The sequence below is a fragment of the Cydia pomonella genome, chromosome 10 (genome assembly GCF_033807575.1).
Source record: "Cydia pomonella isolate Wapato2018A chromosome 10, ilCydPomo1, whole genome shotgun sequence".
In the NCBI taxonomy this organism is placed as follows: Eukaryota; Metazoa; Arthropoda; class Insecta; order Lepidoptera; family Tortricidae; genus Cydia; species Cydia pomonella.
Window position 1 is genome coordinate 12,020,765 of NC_084712.1, and position 19,425 is coordinate 12,040,189.

General features: G+C 36.2%; 1 protein-coding gene across 2 annotated transcripts in view; it reads left to right on the plus strand.

Annotated features, from left to right (window-relative positions):
* The window catches only part of LOC133522111 (inactive rhomboid protein 2), a 224,983-nt gene that overhangs the window by 10,890 nt on the left and 194,668 nt on the right, over positions 1-19,425 (plus strand). The gene's annotated exons all lie outside the window — the stretch shown is intronic.

Here is a 19,425-nt window from a genome sequence, read left to right on the forward strand (position 1 = left end):
TTTCTACTAGGCATCTTATTCCCAGATGACATTGATGTATCTAGTATTAATATCATGTTGCAGTAAAACATGTGGTCAGCAATATGATGATAAATAATAAATAAATATTATGGGACTATCTCAGTAAGCTCAATAAGGCTTGTGTTGTGGGTATGTAACATAATATTACATAACCACATAATGAAGGCAGGATGTAACTAAAATAGTGGGGATGCGCTTAAGGGTATATTCAGTATCTTGTTATGATAAGGAATAAGTAGAAGAAAAATTGTTTTGACGCGCAAAAAGATTTTTTTTTCTGTGGGGCAGGTCGTCCAAGTCGGCCAATATATGTGTTATAGAGGAACATTACGATCTGCCCGATCGGCCGCCGACATAAATATATAGTACTTTTTTTAGACGACGTTATACACCGTGGACCCATAATATAACCCGACAGATTAAAATCACGCTTTCCTGAGGTCATAAGGAAAAAAAAAAACAACAGGGTCAAATTTGGCAAAATTTTTTTTTTTTGTTATGTGTTTTCTGCATACGATACGATATCTTTTTACATCTTGGCGAAAAAAAAAACATTGCAACGAAAAGGTAAGTAAAGTTTTTTATTTATTTAAAGATAGATTTTGCGAGTTTCCTTTAAAACTTTAATGTCTGTCAGTAGGTATGTCTAAATTCTAAACCAAGTCACATAGTGGCAGCGTCGCAGCCAAAAAGGAGTTTTCACCAGATTATTCATTACAGAAACAAACTTGTTATACAGACAAATGTGATGCGTTGTAAAATTATGAACCCTACTGCTTTTTTTTACCGCACAATGTTCTATGTTCACGTAGAATATAATATCCGGGAGTCCGAGCTTTGCGCGGAAAACATAAAAACTCAAAAATGCGCGTTTTCTAGAGATAAAACGGGTGCGTCCTATAATATATACGCACTTTTGGAATAATTTCAGTTTACAAACGTTAAAAATGTATACTAATCTTATGTATAATAAAGTAAACGTATACTTTCAATAAGTATAACATAAAAATAATATAACATACGACATACATATGGCTGTTTGGTATAATATACATATAAGTTAAGCTCATTTCATATAACTGTCATAATATACATATACATATTAAAATATAAATCTCATCTTATATAATTAAGTAGTAAAATTAGTAGGATGACCTAGAATTTCAAACCTCATAGAACACACTACTAGGAAAAAAACTGCTAAAAGTGGGTTAGGTTAGGTTAGAACTGTGACCCCCTAGATAAATAAATTGTTTCCAGAATAGGTAGCAGGTTAGGTTAGAACTTCGGAAAAAGAAACTGTTAACAGAAAAGTGGGTTAGGTTAGGTTAGAACTGTGACCCTCTAGATAAAGAAATTAGCACCAGAATTACCACAGAAAAAAGCTGCAATCTGTAATAGATAAATACGGAGCAAACTACGTTGAAATATTAATTCGCATAGTATAGATGTTTCAAATACATTGCTCATTTCATAATAATTTAAAAACTGTATCTGTTCATTAACTAACACACAAAAATATATTTAAATAATGTAATTTCGGTAGTGAGGAAAAAAAAACAATAGATTATGCAATAAAAAGTACATTATATTTTGCAAAAATACATGCAGTTGACCAAAAAAATGTATCGTTATTTTATTGTTTTTAATGATATTTGTTTTGTATGTTATATTATTTCAACGTTATACCTTTCTAATGTTATCGTAAACAATGATATATGTAGTGTTTATTATACAATTTACAATTATAGAATTCGTTGTTATACATATTGCATGTTATTGCAATTGAATGTTATTCCGATCAAAATTATACAAATTGAATTTATACATTCAGAGTGATATATTATAGGTTTGTATACGTTCTATTACTTACCCAGATAAAACCTAGCTAGATCGATTTTTCTCCCCCGAAAACCCCCATATAGCAAATTTCATCGAAATCGTTAGAGCCGTTTCAGTAACCTCCGAAATATATACACAAAAAAATGGTCGTTTAAAGGTATAAGTAAGATAACAACCAACATACAAATCCACGCGTACAAACTTCGTAGTACGAAGACGTTGGCAACGACTTGCACAACTATAAATAAAACTACGGTTGTGTGACATGCCATGACATTTTCATTTACCGCCATTTTACGTTAAATTGTATAAAATTGTCTTGTTTATAAATTAACTATAGTACCACTTTCTTGTAAAATGAGTGATCAAGATATCTGCGACAGAGCAACGATGCTGCAATGCCGGTTGTAGCATGCGGAGCTTATAATTTGTGTGTAGATATAACAGTTGTCCTCGCGTTGTCCCGGCATTTGCCACGGCTCATGGGAGCCTGGGGTCCGCTTGACAACTAATCCCAAGATTTGGCGTAGGCACTAGTTTTTACGAAAGCGACTGCCATCTGATCTTCCAACCCAGAGGGTATATAAACTAGCCAAACTAGGTCTTGTTGGGAATGTTGGGATTAGTCCGGTTTCATCACGCTAGACAACAAGATAAAACAGTGTATGTAACTGTCCATAATTAGGCTTTAGAACACTCGTTTGCTCCTATTATGAAACTTGCTTCACTTGTTTTATAAACCCACACCCGTAATTTAATGCTAGATAGCAGTCACATAAACTACTATTTAAACACTTCCTTTTAACCCAGTTTTATGGCCGTGGTCTTAGATTTGTGTATCTTTTCTAAAGTTCAATTAACATTTCCGGAAACCCAATTTACACTGAAGAGTTGATGTAAGTACCTTCTGCACAAATACTTCAATTAAAGTTAGCCGGATTAGCGGCGCCATTGTAGATTTCTTACTTTAATTGAGGATTCCGGGACGTCTGTACGAGTAAAAGTATTGTATCGAATTGAGTAGTTCGTTTTTAGGGTTCCGTAGTCAACTAGGAACTCTTCCGGTATGTCTGTCCGTCTGTCCGTCCGCGACTTTGCTCATGTCATGGATATATACATAAATCAATCATACCGACAAAGTGGTATAACAAAAACTAAAAAAAAGTATGTTTTAGGGTACCCTACAAGTAAATTGGGGATGAATTTTATTTTCTCTTCAAGTCTATGACGTGTGGTGTCATTGGATAGGTCTTTGAAAACGAATACGGGTCTCTAAAAACCATATTTTGATAAAATGAATATTTTCTAAAATAATCGCTCCGTAGTGAGGGATTCAAAGGTTAACGCTAAAGGTGTAAATAATTTTGCTACCATGTGACACATACTGCTTTTCTTGACATCACCGTGCGGAAATATTGTCCAAATTATTATTTAATACAAAAAAGCATGCAAAAAAATCGCGTATATCAGAAAAGTGCTTTTTTAATCCCTTCTAGCAGAGAAGAAAAGGGATTTGATCCCTCGTAGCGGGAAGAAAAAGCTCCTTTCCGAATAGGTGATATGAAAAGCATCGAAATATACTATTTCAGTCATGCAGAAATCTTTGTAGGGCTGTATCTCCTAAACCGTGCATCGTAGCGTAAAAATAATCAAATTTTTGTTCCCCTATTAATGCCCCTAAAGTAATGATAAAAAACCACGAAAAAAAAGAGAAAAAGAAAAGAAAAAAAAGCGTAATGGCGTGCGTCGTAGCGCCAAAATTAAATTTTGTTCCCCTTCAATACCCCACGCACTGAATAACCTATCACATTAGGCCATGAAACAATCATCATCATCATCCTACTTTTTTAATTATTTCATTGCAGGTTTGAGAAAAGCACTATACAAATCTCGGCGAGAAACGGGGTTGCCGGCCGCGTATCCCTATTCGACCTCGCTACGCTCAGCTTTCCATATCTACTTGGCCTGCAACCCTCGCGTTTCCCGTCCTCTATAGTAATGTTCTATTACAGAGTCATCCTAATCGAGAAAGTGTGAGCAAACCTTAAGTTATATGAACTATATTTACAGAGGGTAAAAGCGTTTTACATTATTGACGTTGAAATTAAATTGCATTATGTTGAAAAGTTTGCATTAATCTAGATAAAAATGTGAACAGGTGTAAGTGCTAATGCTCAGTAAGGATCGGGTCTATCAGTGTCAAAAGTGACGTTTTTGGTTGAAGAACGATCCATATCTAGTCCAGATTGAATTCATATCATAGAATATAATTCGAATTAGAATACGCCTATAACTCAAGTAATATTCTTTAGTTTGCATATTAATATGTACTCCTTTACTTTGCACTTTCGAACCTCTTAGCCGGATTGTGATGTTAAGTTTGTAACAAATGTGTGGCGCGCATCGTTGCGTAAGATGTACAAATATAATACAATATACTTTTAAAGTACTATTTATTGCACACCTCAATACAAAAAACAATACAATGAGTGCAGCAACTCAAGTAGAGGTAAACAACTGGCTGTCTTATAGCTAATATAAAGCGATATCTTCCAGACAATATTTAACTAGTGAAATTTATTAAATGTATGTCATGTCAGTAGGTGTTTCAGAAGCAACAAAAGAACAACAAAATATTTCTATATATCAAATAAAATACATATATAAATAAATATAAAACACACGTGTTACACTTACAACAATGCTATATGCAACATTTATTTATAGTGCAGGTCGTTTTTCAAGACATGCGTCGCTTAATGACATAATCCGTCGATCTCTTACCACCATCAATGTGCTTGCTCTTCTTGAGCCAACTAGCATTATCAGGGATGATGGCAAGAGACCTGATGGGGTGTCCTTGGTTCCTTGGAGCTTGGGACGGATGTTAGTGTGGGATGCTACCTGCGTAGACACACTGGCACCGTCCCACCTCCAACGGACCAATGTAAAAGCGGGCGCAGCGGCGGAAAGCGCCGAAATTTTGAAACGTAATAAATATAAGAGCCTCGGTAGAGAGTACCATTTTGTACCATTTGGCGTTGAAACTCTAGGTCCATGGGGTCCCAGCGCGCACAAGTTTTTTGGAGAAATCGCGAAACGTCTGGTTGACGTAACTGGTGACCGAAGAGCTGGCGGCTTCCTCGCACAACGTATCAGTATTGCGATACAACGAGGAAATGCCGCCAGCATCCTTGGTACAATGCCTCAAGGGCCTATTTTAGATATAAGCTAGTTATAGTAATCATCTGTATATATCCATTATGTATATTGTTATTGTCAATAAATATTATTCATTCATAAATATAAAGTACCTGGGCGACCGAGCTTTGCTCGGTTATAACTATTTATTGTAATATGGTGGTCTATAGGTGATAATCTTAACTACATTTTTTTACTAAATTAAGCTTGTCTAAAACAATAAAAATTAAAATGTTATATATAAACTTGAAAATATAAAAAAAAAAGTTAGTCACCGGGCGAGATTTGAATCCGTAACACTCGTTTAGCAGTCCGCGTCTTAACCCGCTGGACCAGACGGACACTACGGACAGTGGCCGGCAATACGAAATTAGCGACCATATTCTGCGTCGAAAGAAACGCATGAAAACTCGAAAACACGCGTTTTCCCTAATATAAGACTAATCTAGATAGATTGTATACCTCCAAAAACCCCCATATACCAAATTTCGAAATCGTTAGAGCCGTTTCCGAGATCACAGAAATATATATATACAAGAATTGCTCGTTTAAAGGTATAAGATATACATACATACACCATGTTTTTTTTTGTTTGTTAATTTCAGGGGTGCATTCCTGAGTTTTAATAAAGTAACTTTCTTGAAGACACCCGTATTCGAATTAACTCCACTTTTCTATGTATTTAAGTATTTATAAATATTTATATATTATATATATCGTTGTCTAAGTACCCTCAACACAAGCCTTATTGAACTTACTGTGGGACTTAGTCAATTTGTGTAATAATGTCGTATAATATTTATTTATTTATCTGATATGGTCCCTACGAGCGTGTACACTTACCTAAGGGCCTGTCTGCATATTGATCATTGTTTAGTACGGCGTCTATCTCGGACGATCGATGTTCGAAATGACATTAATATGTCACAGTTTTCTATTGTTTGGTTTATTAGTTAAATGTAATGCCCGTGTTACACTTACAACAATGCTATATGCAACATTTATTTATTTATTTATGTAAACTTTATTGCACACATAAAGAAAAATATACAAATGGCGAACTTAATGCCAAAAGGCATACCAGTCAACCATTGGGTCAAACAGAGACATTTCATTTAATTACTTTTTATTAAAAAAAATATTTTTTTAAATTAACTATGCTATTTAGTTCCCTTAAACGTACTTACCCATGCCCCGAAGTTAACGCAATTCAATAAAAACTCGGTATATATTAAAATAAACGTGACATACAGAATATAATATTAATTGCAGGTGACTGTACTCGTACCTACCTATCATTTGATTACCTAAATATTATTTAGTTAATAAAATATGACCGACTTGCGAGCCAATTTTTTTTTGCGATTTCGGCATAGGTCCCATAGTAAAAGTTGCTCAGTATAACCTATAATGGGACACATTTATGCGTTAGAGGGAGCAAGTGATATTGCTATCTCATTCCGCCGCACAGCTGCGTCCCTTAGACTGGCCTACGCTGGGCCATCGTGTAGAGGAGCCCTAAAGTCATTGAGTAGAGTATGAACGGTGGTTAAAATTTCATCCCATATATCACTCTTACTATTCTTGTCTGAATGTCCTGAAAATAACTTATGAAACGAGGCTCCGCAGTAAAATGTTACAAAGTATATTTAACTTTTTAAAAGATCCTACATTTATTTTGCTCGTAGGTACTGTTTTCGATGTATGTGTATATTTTCAACACAGAACGGACGTTTTTAAATTGTATCATCATATTCATCACGTTAGTGTACTGTTCGTAGTGCACGTCTTACTAACATAGAAGGACAGGGCAATTTTTGGAAACGTTGCCACTATTGATAATATATATCTCTTATTTCATCAGATAGACGATTTATCTATTATATGAAACAACTATAAACGTCCAAGTCTGAAGAGGGTGTAAGATAAAATAATACTATTTCTCTTCTACATTTGTTTGAACGCTTGAGATTAAAATGCTACACAATATGAACAACTCAGCGTCGAGTTTTAATTTACAGTTAACATTCTGAAACCATTCTCGTTTTAATTGCTTTTAATAATCTTGAACGATAGCTGGCCCTAACAATGCGAAGACTGACAGACGGACACACTCTTGTAATGCAATACAAAGCATATAAATACTCGTAGTAAGAAGTTAAATCGATTAATTGTTAAATTATTTTAGTTTAGTTTATAGTCTTTAGCATTAAGTACTTATGTTGCTACACCCTTCCAGGGAACATGTTCACATAAATTGGTGTTAATACTTAATATGCTTTTTTTTTTAATTTTAAGTTAGCATGGTCAGCAAACGAGCAGACGAGCCGCCTGGTAGAAAGCGGTCATCGTCGCCCATGGACATAAGCAACACCATAGGAGCCACTTAAGCGTTCCCGACCCTTATATGTTGTCCATGTGTGCAAATAAATGAATGAAATGAAATAAATTATATATTGTTAAATAGGTTAAGTATTAAAGTAACTTCATGTAAGAAAGTCGTAAAAACTTTTCTCTTTGTAAAAAACATAATCTGATAGGTTTTACATGATACGTGTAGGACTTGTACGTACGTCGCAAAAGCTTAGTAAGTCGTAGCTTGTTTTTAGACGCGAGTTAAATTAAAATATAAGCGAAATACCCGAGTAAAAAAGTTTAATCACTGGCCTTTTGGCAGCACAGGGTTGTTGGGGACTTCAAAGGCTGCGAGAAAGGGTTGTGAGGGGAGGCTTGTCCCTTCATTTTCTAGATAACAAATGACGTGGACAAACCAAATTTCCTCCTTGACAGATGTTAGATTATAGAACTCGGAACTCGGAAAGCTATGGTTTAAAATTAAAAATGATAAATTGCAAAATGTTTCCCGCAATTTCGCACAAATTGGAGTTGACAATCGATCTTGCCTGTCCTCGTTAAATTTGTGTTGGTAAAATGTTTCATTACAAGCTTTAATTTAATTTACCCTATGTTTATTACAACGGGTCTCTTTCTAACTGTATCAATTAGAAAGGAATTAATTGTCTATGTTATCCGCGACATTAAGTTACGGCATACATATATCCTCTAGAGGTGCAGTCGGCATTAAAACTTGTACGTATTAAGATTCAGCATATGAACTACTTCAATATTTTAATAGTTTTGCGCCATCCAGGGTTAGCCACTAACTCGGGGTTAGCCACTAACTAGGGGTTAACCGTTTAAACCCGGAGTTACCAATACAATTTAATCTTGTGTTAACGGTTAACTCTGAGTTAACCCTGGATGGTGCAAGTGGCCCTTAACCCTTAATATTCTAACGGAAAGAAACCATACGATGTAAAATGTAACATATTTAATATCGAGTATCTAAGTTTGCGAGCATGTTCGAAGTTCGTTTCAGTCATGACAACAGCTGATCACAGTGCATACACGATCCACACAGGCATACCAGTTTTTCTAAGATCCATAAAAACTGATACTGGTATGCTTATGCGTTCAACTCGCCTTCGTTGATTAAGCGATCAGAACAACGCTCCAGGCCTGCACGAGACGTTGGCTTGGTCCCAAATCGCCTGGTGGCCTTGGCAGCTGACAGTACCTTAATAATGACATCGTCTTAACCCACGGTTAGCGCTACCGCATTATCACTTAATTAAACATCAATGGGAAACTCGTTGCCTTTTATAATTAGGTCATTTACCCTTCTAGATCGGCCTTGCGGTAAAAATGCCCTTAGGCTAACAAACCTAGTCATGCGGTACAACGCTAACTTCAGTGGGTAGAGAAATACCCTATGAGCAGGCGCATTTAGGGGCTAGTTTCATGGCTAGAAATATAACCTATTGCCCAGACGCTATGCTAGAAAATTACTAGAAAATGTATACTATATCATATTTCAACTTTCTAGTGTTAACGATCGCACATGAACGTCATCGGAGTCTGGTTAACTTTGAAAAGTCGTATCTAATTCATGTACCTGCGGCAATTTATTTTCGTCATTATTACAGTACTGTCAAACCAGTTAAATAGGGCTTATCTTTATTAATTAGGTGCTGTAGGGTGAAATACCTTTACCGAGATTCGAACCCAAGACAAAATAAATGATAAATTTTCAAATTTAGATATTTTTTCATTATCATTTTGTAAATACAGTAGCATTCTGCGAAGTTCAATCTTTTCTTTATAAATATTGTACGTTTTCTTTTAAGTACCTAGTAACTATATATTATTTGCACGCATAACAACTATAGCGATACATGTATTTTTAATTATTTTGTATACCATTTTAAATTCTGTACTATGTCATGCATTTATTAATTACCTACCGATGTTTTGAAGTCCCTGTACGCGTGACAGACAAGAAGATGCCTAACACCTTCCCTGTTTCGATCTGTAATTTACTATGTATTCTTATAATTTCAATGGAACTAAAGGTCTGTTTGTTATCACTTAAGCTTATATATATTAATATGTGACTGTTTGTTTCCTAAAAAAAAAAAAAATGGTGACGCTAAATATGATTATAATAAACTTACATTAATTTACGCTTGAGAGTGAGCTAGCGAGTAATTGACATTCGACTTGGGCAAATGTCAAACGCAGGGCCTGTGAAGTTCGTAAGTTATTACGTCAAGTCTGCCTTAATCGCATTTTCTGTAATGAATCTGAGGAGTTACTTCGTTTAAGTTTATGTCGAAATTTGGTCAAGATAGACACTAAATGTACGAAATCCGACTAAAGATTTAGATTAGGTTTATTATTCACACCTGTTTCTGTTAAATCCATGGAACGCAATTAAATGATTTTAACTTAGGAACAGAAATAGTGTTTTTTGGCAGATTGGTCCACTATTGGCTAAATAGTTAGTAGCATGCTACCAGGCAGCAAGTGTGTCTATTTATTCAAAACTAGTCGTTGTTAATAACCGGAAATAGAGTTTGAGTTTGAAAGCCCGTTTTAATATTAACTATTGATAAACGATAAACTATTATTTATGTGCAATTCTGCGGGCTCAATCTTTCATAATTTTTGAACGAAACGTCAACTCTCAAATAGCTAATGTGTCCCAGCCACCAGGGCGGCACCAGTCATACGTATATGACCTATAGGCACGACATAACATCACTAATGTTGGAACAGTACCTAACAGTAATTAAGAGAAGTTTCAACCAATTTGCTTACTCAATGACTGCATTGAATATAAATGAACGAACCATTTTGGTTGACCTAAAATGGTTTGGTAATTAATGTAAACGTAAACAATCATTATGAGTCATTGTGTTTTCAACGTCATAGTAAATTAATAATAGTGTGAACGAAATGATGAGAAATGTAGGTGCCAAATTGAGGTTTCTGTGTTATTTTGACAATGAAAATTATTATTTGGTTTCACAATTATACTGCTGCCAAATAACACTAAACCCTACTCATAGTGTTGTGTTTCTGCCGGTGAGTAATGTTGCCAGTGCTCAACGAGTGTGCTGAGTGTTAGGCTCGGCAACGCGCATGTAACACCTCTGGAGTGGCAGGCGTCCATAGGCTACGGAGACTGCTAACCATCAGGTGGGCCGTATGCTTGTTTGCCACCCACGTAGTATAAAAAATCATTAGTAAAACGGTTGGAACCTTCTTTTAAGATTAAAATATTTATACTTGTTGTAGAAGGTCCCGCTCTCCCTTTGAAAGGGTACAACCAAATTATAATCTATTATGCTACAGTATATTACTTATCTTTATTAATTATTATAAATTATAGGATCTCTTAAGGGATTATATAGGCGTTCGGAGGCAAAGTTATAATCAGCTGTTGACAGTACTTGTGTAGTCTTTGATCTGAAAGAGATAGAAAACTTTCACGGATGCTGTCGAAAACTGAGATTACGAAGTCTAAGATTGAACAAAGGTGGGACAAAGATTTAGTTCAAGGTTCGCCAAAGTTCGTGTTAGGAACTTAAATTATGTAGGTTCAAATAAAGGTACGTTGTCCTCGACAAACGTGCAATATGTTCCTTGGTATAATTTTAGTACCTAATAATTTGTAATTTCGCATTGGTTTAGAGAATACATCCGTTCCTATCCTTCCTCATCGTCTCTCAAAAAGGGCCTTCTGTTTGCATATATGAATTATCTTTCTCTTTATAGTTCTCAAATAAAGTATTGAATAGGCACATGCAAGGTCTGTTTAGCAATAATGCCGTTGCCTTGGGGCCAGCAGAAGGGGCGTATTTATCTTAAACATCCCTTCTCGCGTTTCACCCGCGCCATTACAATGAAAGAGTCCTTTTCATATACTGTCGCAATTTTTTTACCCTGACTGTTTTGTAACGTAAAATAATAAATAATAGCACTTCGCAGTATAGAAGCTCCACGGTCTAACATAAGTGATGACTGAAACAGCTAAAGGTTTTCTTAAATATGCAAGCGGTGGTGGCCGAGTGGATATGACGTCCGACTTGCAATCCGGAGGTTGCGGGTTGAAATTCTGGCTCGTATCAATGAGATTTTCGGAACTTATGTACGAAACATCATTTGATATTTACCACTAGCTTTTCGTTCAAGGAAAACATCGTGAGAAAACCTGCATACATCTGCGAAGAAATTCAAGGGTGTATGTGAAGTCCCCAATCCGCATTGGGCTAGCGTGGGGACTATAGCCCGAGCCCTCTCGCAGATGAGAGGAGGCCTGTACCCAGCAGTGTTCAGTTGTAATGTTCTCCGATTTGTGTGTGTTGAATTTAAAATTGAATCTGAACTGAAATAGAAGAAACAAAAGGCATCGTTAAATATGATTGCACACAAACTTTTAAGTAGACGCTATTTTACTTAATACAACTGCAGTAGTAGTTCCAGTGAGCAGGTTCTTATTATTTCAACTTCTAAGTTCGTCTACGAAGTTCCGCAATTCATTTCAATATTCAGAGCTGCGAAGCCTAGAACTACTAAAATGTACATACAAAGTCGGCTATAACAAGTTTTGCTTCTAGACGGTACTGAAAGTATTTCAGGATTTAGCAGTTAGATAAATGGTTCAAGTCTCGCATGAAGCTAAGGTACCTAGGCTTGTAGACAAAAGGCGTTTTAGAGTTAACAGTTTGTTATTTTAATCACTTCTACCTAGTTTCGCGAAGCAGTAATGGGAGAGGAGAAACACTTGTATGACAGACGATGTCAAAGAACACTAAACTTTTGCACTTCTGGTTTGGCGAAAAATGTAAACATATAATTGACGTCGAGTGTATAGTCCTATAGTTAGTAACTAAGTGTAAGACACAGAACACGCACAATTGGAGGTTTCTTTATTTTTCAAATGCAAGACACTAGACGGGATTTAGTTTAGACTTGCAGCGCTGGAGCACACCACCGCTTTGTCGATAGCTACTGAAACTTATCCGACTCAGGAAAATATTTCCATCATAAGATTCTTCAATATTTTACACGCCTTTGGGGGGACCGAACGCCTATTGAAATTAACCGTAAGGGTAGGTATGTTACACTACCTACTCCAACAGCACTTTATAGTATTTTTAGATAGTTTCGTGAAGGTTCTAATTTTTCTTTGCACCAATATATATCCGTTCTGTTGATACTTAGTCAACGTTAGGCATTAACTTCGCCATGAGTAGATCAGGTCAAACTAACTTCTCGGAAATAACCAGAATTGTGACAAGTACGTCTTTTACGCCATCTCAGCGCCAAATCAGACCGCTTTGGGTCGAGTGTCGACCCAGTTGCCAGCTGCAGCCGTCGATGTGCTGTGCTGTCACCATGCGCAATTTACACATACTAGGCATACCTATTCCACATTTTAATGACGCCTTTTATAATGGTGATTTTCATAAATATACAAACGTTTACGTCGATGTCACCGGCAATTTGTTGGATTTTACAGTTTGGAATACTTTTTATAGTAGCACTTTCTTATTTGCATCCTTAAGTCGAAAGTAGAGGACCCGCGCGAAATTGCTTTTTCATAGAAATGTAGTCCTCATTTTACTCTCTGCATATTAATATTATTCAAAATATTGACATGCATAGTTGTATATCAACTACAGCTTGCCCCTTCATATAGAATTTTTTTAAATTAGAAGTAAAAAATATGAAATCTGTTTTTCCCTCATAATTTTTACAATAATAATAAAATAAAATAAAAGTGAAACGTAGCTGTGATTAATAATATTCATCAAATTATGTAAAAATATTTTCCATAATGTCAGTATTTAGAGAGGAAAATGGGGACTACGTATATATGAAGAGGCAGCCGTCCCCTTTCCTATTAAGGAGCCCCGAGCTAGCTTAAGGAACTAGTCTCCAAGAAACCTTCGTGAAGCAGGTACTAAAATTTACGAATGCGTATGTCATCTGAGCTTTCAACCTAAAGGGAAACTAGATATTTTTGGGATTACTTCGGGACCTCACGATATTGTTTGTCACGGAAGAGTTTCTTCCATATATCAAATGACATAGGTATCTCAGGGACATTAGTCGCGCTTTAACTCTTTCATGTCGAATCAGCGCTAAAGTTAATCAGCGTTATAGCTGGGGAGCCGGCGATGCTAAATGTGTAGTTACTCGAGAGACTGTCGTAGAGACCTATTGGAATAGAAAGATTTCATGATAGGAACAAAAAAATGTTATACTAAGTTTCTTTTCCAACGATCAGGAAAGCGTCTCGAGATTTTTTGATTTTTCGGGGTGTTGGTGGAGGGTTAAAAAATCGTCAAGCAGATTGTGGATTTGGTAGTTTTCGTCCAAGTTAATGCTTTAATTTTTCTATAACTTGATCTGACAATTATTTGTACACATTTCCTTAATCTGACGATCACAATTTCGACATCTGATTTTCAAATTGTAACTGTATGATTAAGGAAATGTGTACATATAATTGTTAGATTTATTAATAGCACTATTACAGCGTTAATTTTTGTTGAACCCCCCACCAACCAACGGATCAACATAGACGGCTAAAAGTGGTTAAGGTATTAGACTCCACCCACGGGGTTGCAACTCACTCATACCTTAATCTCACGCGCTCGGGTAACTACAAAAATCCCCTCTTGTGCTCCCCAACCATTAGTTAGTTAACATATAGTTTTAGCTCACATCATTAACGCTATTTCATAAAAATAATTATTCATATGACTATTGATTACCGAGCCGGCATAGTTGTCGGGCAAGTGTCAATTGCCTTACACAGGCATGAGACGTGCTTCATTCCAACCCCAAATTCGACCGCTTTGGGGTCGAGTAGCGACCTAGTTGTCAGGTGTCAGTGCATTGTACCGCCGTGTTATTAGATGCAGTGGCCAGGGTGCTTAGCCAAGGTGACAATTGTTTGCGCTACGATAGCAAAAACTTTGTATCTCTATTACACTTCTATATTAGTGCATCAGTGACAGTTACGTTTCGTTCGCTACGAAGCGTAAACGATTGGCATGTTGGCTACGCATCCAGGTTTGTATGTATGTATGTATGTATGTATGTATGTATGTATATACTTTATTGTACATAGAAATAAAAACACGGAAAACACAGTTACAGAGTAAATTAAATACAACAAAGGCGAACTTATCCCTTTATGGTTTGAGGTGCATACTCATTGTTTGTCTATGATGCGGACTGAAAGTGATACGTTTCTGCACTAGGGTGTTTTACTTTCCAAGTAAGTTTTTACATTTTGTACGATAAGCAATGAAAAATCGATTCTAAGTGGATTTGTTGTCTAATTTCAACTATTTAACTACTGATTCCATAAATAACGATCATTTTACTTAAAATGTCAAAAAATAATATATAAAAGTTTATACTTAGGCATGTTCTGTAAAATATAATGTACATATTTTATTTTCCTCTTATAAGAAATGAAAAGTAGAGTGTTTAACTCGGGTGAAAAGCACTTATTCTGACTCGGAACTACTGGCGAATATAAAATACCTCGTTATAAAAATGGTTGCCTTTCATCTCTTGGTTTACAATCTACTATTCTATATATACAGTACTTATTCTATACAACGCCGTACAGCAGACCAATTAACTAGTGAGTCGTGCGTGTACCTATTACCCTAACTGAATCCAATTTCTCTATGCTGAATCTCACACAAGACAACAACATGACAATAAAGCCTAGCCTAGACGACGAATGCCCCATGACACGTGTCGGATGAAGTGGTGCGATGTTGTCGGACTTCGCTCGACAGGTCTAGCGACATCGCGCGTCTTATGAATGACAGACTGGCGATACGTGTCCTGTGCTCCTGTGCCATTTTCAGAAACCCAGGAGGACATCGATAAGACTCTTTGCTATGATGCTATCAGGGGAGTGCATGTACACCCAGTCGAACAATTGCATGGACATTTTATGAAAACATTTATTCACAAGTGTCCATGCAATATTGCAACTCCCTGTACATAACATACTTATTGGTTGCGCGAGCGAGTCCAGTCCTCGAGATTCGAGAAAAAGAGGCTAATTCGAACGTACGATTTGATATGTAAATTATATTATTTCGTTTTTATTCGCGCATGTATTTCGCTCGTACCTATATTGGCGCGATCGAAACACATTTATCTAAGGTGTAGCGGGCTATCCTGACTACGGGAAATTTCATTATTAACTACAGTGCCAGCTATGTCAAGATAGTGGAAAAAGCGCGTTTATAATTTCACCATAGATGGCTTTGATAGACCGAATACTCGCTGATCTACGCGGCCATTTTGTTTTCGACGAAACTTCATGTGTACACGACTACACGTACGAGTTGGCCCTTTAAATATTCTATATTTCGGATGTGAGCCTGAAAAAATAAAACCTAGATAACTAATCTACAGTATGAAGCCATTGTCAGTAAAATTACTGCAGATAGTATTTTTCGGTAGTCAAAGTTGTACTTTTTAACTTACCGGTTAGTTACCGGTCGAAATTGCCCGCTGCACCTTAATCGGAGATATATTTATAACTTTTATGATTAGTGTTTCTCTTAATTCCCCAGTCCTCCCCTAATCTTCATTATTTAATTGAGGAGTCGGCATTTGTTTTGGCCACTCGAATGTGAATTAGGAGCTTTCTGCCTGTAGGCTTATAAGTACTTCCACTTGTTTAACTTAAGTATTGAATTCAGAAGAGAACGCTTGCTCTCGCTAGCACAAGTCTTTATTAAGAATTTGTTCTTATTTGAGTTTTATGTAGATACACTTCTTCAACGCTGTTTACTGACTATTTCTTCCCTTATAAGAGCTTATGGTCCGGGTCGGAGGCGTACTCTGTTCTGCTCGAGAATTCTCGAGAAATTTGTCTTTCGGCGAGGCGGGATAAAAAAGCTCAATGCCTCAAGAACTCGAGAAATAAATCTCTTGTGATAAGTAAAAATAATATCACGTGATGTGTCTAAAGTGTATTTCATCGGGTAGTTAAATAAATGTAATCAATTTTTTTTCATTTTCAGGTCCTTATTTAAAACATTTATTAGTTAACCAACCAAATAAAAAAAACTGCCTTAATCCGTCCCCTATCGTGCTGGCTTCAACCGATTTTCATGTTTTGAACTTTTGAAGTACTACCCTCAACTGTCCAGAAATTCGTCTCGTTTTAGGTTTTAGGAGACACGTCAAGATCGTTTGTTTTTCTAATGCTAAAAAAACTAATTATAGGGCCATGTAATACCAAATATTACAAAACTAAATTACTATTGATAAATGAAATCATTTCAATTCATATTAGCAAAATAGCACAATTTTAGCAGCGTCATTGTTAAGAGTAAATTAATATTACGCCGTAAAACGTCTGTAAGTTTATCACATCGAGATAAATTAATTGACTTGTATATTCTTGACTAAAAAATACCTAATCGTTTGTTTACATTTTGTAAACAAACGTGCGGCTGGCGCCCACGTTTGCCTGTATAGGTTTTAGGGTTCCGTACCCAAAGGGTAAAACGGGACCCTATTATTAAGACTCCGCTGTCCGTCCGTCCGTCTGTCCCCAGGCTGTATCTCATGAGCCGTGATAGGTAGATAGTTGAAATTTTCACAGATGATTTATTTCTGTTGCCGCTATAACAACAAATACTAAAAAGTACGGAACCCTCGGTGGGCGAGTCCGACTCGCACTTGTCTGTTTTTTTTGTTTGTTGTTGAAATTTTGATTATGAAGTGCAATTTATGGTAATTAAAATTTAACCATTTGTTTGATTATTGATCTCACCTACGACTCCTATAAGTTTGATTTGTAATAAGGCAAAAAAAAAAAATATTAAAAATAACATGGTGTCTGTTGAAACTTACAAAATTTCTCGAGATACTCGAGAAACTCGAGAAATCCTGGTCGAGAATTCCCGTGCCTCGAGAAATAAAAAAGGTCGAGAGACCAGAAACCCTATTTGTATCTGTAGCTTACCTATTAGCGTTATCCAGTCTGGTGGAATCCAGCCAGTGATCACTATCAATTAGTGGTTGCGTGCCAACGATACAGCGATTGTTTGAATGGTGTACGTCTTGATTTTGAGGACTGTTAGTTTTATTTGGAATAAACTAACGATAATTACCGGGGCGGGGGAGGTGGGTAGCCAAGATGACGACCGTTTGCAGAAAACGAAATGCTGTTGTCTCTCTCTTTTAGTGCGATAGAGACAGATAACGTTTCGTTTCGGTTCTTCGATATATAAGTCAGGAATTGTTTTTATAAAAAATATAATACAATCGTTCAAGGCTAACAAAGTCGTCATATTTAATTTATTTACTTTTCCCCACTTTAAGATAAATTATCAACGTAGTGCGACTGTCTTTCGAAGAACTGGCAAACTTTTTAGTAAATCGAATTTGCTTACGTAATTATGATTGGTGAAACTGGCCTTAATAATTCTACTAAATAAAAGGGACATGAAAAACAAGTATGATGTAACAATTTATGGTGACAGGAAGAACCGAACGTTGCGTGCAGACGATAGAACGAGCTCTGTATTACTATCACTATCGAGCATTTGACTCAAAGTAACTAATAGGTACTCGTAGTTCGCCCCGAACTGTTAACTATTAACTTTCTGCCAAAACCGTGTAATTGAAAAAGCTATACAACAGAAGAGTGGCTTCATAGATTTATATTTATATATTTTCAAGGTAGCAGCCATTTTTTTATACTTTTGACTACGGATTTATATTAAAGATCCTGTCGGATTTCATACATTTATTTTGATTAATGGTCAAACCAAATATCAAGAAACTCACGATGGCAGCTGTTTTTACTATTTTAACGACAGATTAATATAAAGGGCCTTTTGGATCCTCAGATATTATCCATTTTCAATATGATCAACCAAATGCATCCGTTTATTCCAATTTTGGCTACAGATTTTTGCCATGATCAGACCAATTATGTAGAAATCCAAGATGACGAACTTTGTCCGTTGTCACACACCTTTTGTATTGCAAGTCCTGCGAACTCTCACCCTTTGATCAATCCTGCTCATGTTAGAATTAGAACTTAAAAAATTTATTAGCATCATCTACGCTTTTACGTAATTTCATTCAAATTAGAATGAATGTACTAAAGTTATTGAGGAACAAACTCTCTAACTTCGAGATGCTGGGAGACGCCCCTAGACTCGAAGTTGAATGTCTATTGTATTATGCGTCAATCTGACGTATACTTGTTAGAAAGTGACAGCCACAATAAGAGACGATATTTATTTTAGGCCCGTTGGCTTGCTGTTATCGCGGGCTATTTATTGGGATTTGCGACTACACATACGCATAGAGAAATTATAGAGTGCTCATATATTCCATATATCAGTTTTCGTTATCGTTTGTCGCGACATATAATGTCAAGTAGCGGTATTGACAAATCCGCTACCTGACGCTAGATGTCGACTACGAAAATAATGGGCGTTTTGGTAAGAAAACTGATGTATGGAGTGAGCACTCTATGCTTACTTATTTCTCTATGACAGAGGTAATCTGTTTTCGGTTTGGTTCGTCCGGAGCTCGCGTCGTTAGGAATATACAGCCAGCACTCACGCTAGGTAAGTTTATTATTTATTTCAATTCACTATCGTGCTCAGTTGCTTATAAAAATTACAATTGCTTTGGTATTGAAAAGCCTCTTTTCAGTTGGGTACCTATTACCCTTTTAATAAACCTAAGTTTTCATAATGCGCTACAATTAGGAACATATTACAATTACTGGTACACTCTGTCTATTTAGGAGCCACATTATCATAGCAACCACAAAGTCTTATTAGGTTAGGATTTAGAGCAAAATATAAGTTGTAGATTAATTAAAACAAAAATATTGTTTTACTAATCCGAGAAATAATAAAGAGCTAATCAATCAGTGGTATTTTTTTTTATACTACGTCGGTGGCAAACAAGCATACGGCCCGCCTGATGGTAAGC